Genomic DNA, 2,842 nt, shown 5'->3' on the forward strand with positions numbered 1-2,842 from the left:
GCCCGCGCTCCCGCACCTGCCGCACACGCGCGCGCACGCACACTCCGCAAACTTCACACACTGTGCACACCCTCCGTACTCAGGCCCCACGCCCACGCTCACACATCCACACGCACACTGCAAACTCCACACACTGTGCACACCCTCCACACTCAGTCCACACACCCACACTCACGCCTCCACACGCATACTCTCCAAACTCCCTACGTTGTGCACACTCGCTACACTCATGTCCACACGCCCACACCCACACTCTCCAAACTCCACACACTGTGGACACTCACCACACCCACGGGCACCTATCCACAGTTACGCATCCCCACCCACACTCTCCAAACTCCACACACGGTGCACACCCTCCACACTCATATCCACACACCCACACTCACACATCCACATGCACACTATCCAAACTCCATACACTGCACACTCGCTACACTCACGAACACACACCCACACACGCATCCATACGCACATTCTGCAAACTCCACACAATGTGCACACCCTCCACACTCAGAGTCCACACACCCACACTCACACATCCACACAGCACGCTACAAACTCCACACACTGTGCACACCTTCCACACTCAGTCCACACACCCACACTCACGCATCCCCACGCCCACTCTCCAAACTCCACACACTGTGCACACCCTCCACACTCACATCCACACACCCACACTCACACATCCACATGCACGATATCCAAACTCCACACGCTGTGTGCACCCTCCGCACTCAGTCCACACATTCACACTAACACATCCACACGCGCACTGTCCAAACTGCACACACTGTGCACACTTGCCACACTCACGCCCACACACTCATGCAACCACACACACACTCTGCAAACTTGCCACACTCAGGGGCACACACCCACACTCACATCCCCACGCACACTCTCCAAATGCCACCGTGCACACTTGCCACACGCATGTCCACACACCCACACTCACACACACACTCACACACACACACGCACACTCACTAAACTCTACACACTGTCTACACTCACATCCACACTCACACATCCACACTCACACACTAAACTCTTCACACCCTGTGCTCACTGTTCACCCTCATGTCCACTTACCCACTCACGCCCACACACTCATGCAACCACACACACACTCTGCAAACCTGCCACACTCAGGGGCACACACCCACACTCACATCCCCACGCACACTCTCCAAATGCCACCGTGCACACTTGCCACACGCATGTCCACACACCCACACACACACTCACACACACACTCACACACACACACGCACACTCACCAAACTCTACACACTGTCTACACTCACGTCCACACATCCACACTCACACATCCACACTCACACACTAAACTCTTCACACCCTGTGCTCACTGTTCACCCTCATGTCCACTTACCCAGTCACGCATCCACACTCACACACACACACTCTCCAAACTCCACACACGCTGTGCATATGCTCCACCCTCATGTCCACAACCCACACTCACACATCCACACACACTCTACAAATCCCATATGGAATGTGTGCTCACTCTCCACACTCCACACAGATGGGTTCACACGACACAGCACTCTCCACATTCTCATCCACACTCTCACAGTCACACACCGGGATTCCACACACATCCTCCCTAATAGCCTGATCTGTCCCAGAGGACTCTCAACCTCCATTACAGCACAAATATTTAATAATGTAGATGAAGCTTGAGGAAAAAGCTCACCCATCTTCCCACCACTGTTTCCAATAGTAATTTTCATTCTTTTCTTTCTCTTCTTTTTCTAAGAATCTGGGTTTTTTTTCCTCCTGAGGAAAAGATCTGGGAAACAAACCTTTTGGCGGCACGAGTTATAAGTGGCATTTTTCCTTTTAAAGGAGAAAGACACATCGTGAAATAGACTCACATCGCTCCTCTTCATTGTGAATTACCAGGCGCCCCCTCCACCATGTCTGAGGCTGCACACCTAGGTACCTGGGTACTCCCTCCCACAGCCACACACACGGCTGGTCCAGGGTGGGGGAAGGAAAGCTGAGAGTTTTAAGTACAAAGGACAATAATATCCTTTTTGGAAAACTGAGAAAATCCGAATGCTAAAGGAAAAAGTGGATGCCTCCCCTGCCTACTCACTAGAGGAATTCATGCGCTCATTCTTCCACTCACCTGTGCGTCTCCTTCCCTCTTCTCCATTGAACCTGTAATGGATATTTAGTTTAAATTGGCGAGACCTCATCTCTACAATAAATCAAAAATTAACCGGGCGTGGTAGCGCACGCCTGTAGTTCCAGCTACTCGGAAGGCTGAGGCGGAGGGATCGCCGGAGCCCAGCGGGTCGAGGCTGCGGTGGCCGGGAGCGACCACTGCCCTCCAGTCTGGGCGACAGAGTGAGACTCCAACTCAAAAAAAGAAAAAAAAAGTTAAAAAATACAACTATTCATAGTGAGAAGAAAAATGTTTATCCTTTATGGAAACATTGTGTTACTTTGTGAACTTTTATTTATTTATTTATTTATTTATTTGAGACAGGATCTCACTCTGTTGCCTAGGCTGGAGTGCAGTGATGTAATCCCAGCTCATTGCAACCTCTGTCTCTACCTCCTGGGTTCAGGCAATCCTCCCACCTCACCCTTCTGAGTAACTGGGACTACAAGTGCATGCCACCATACCTGGCAATTTTTTTTATTTTTTGTAGAGACAAGGTCTCACTATGTTTCCTGGGCCTGTCAGAAAATTCAATTTTTTTTTTTTAAATTAAGAAAGACTCAAAGCATTTTCCTTGCTGTGGGTGTCTATAGTTGAGACAGTTTTTAAGTTGCCACAAAACATTATCATGTAACATCA

The sequence above is a fragment of the Carlito syrichta genome, unplaced genomic scaffold (assembly GCF_000164805.1).
Source record: "Carlito syrichta isolate Samal-C Ts95f unplaced genomic scaffold, Tarsius_syrichta-2.0.1 Scaffold51492, whole genome shotgun sequence".
NCBI lineage: Eukaryota > Metazoa > Chordata > Mammalia > Primates > Tarsiidae > Carlito > Carlito syrichta.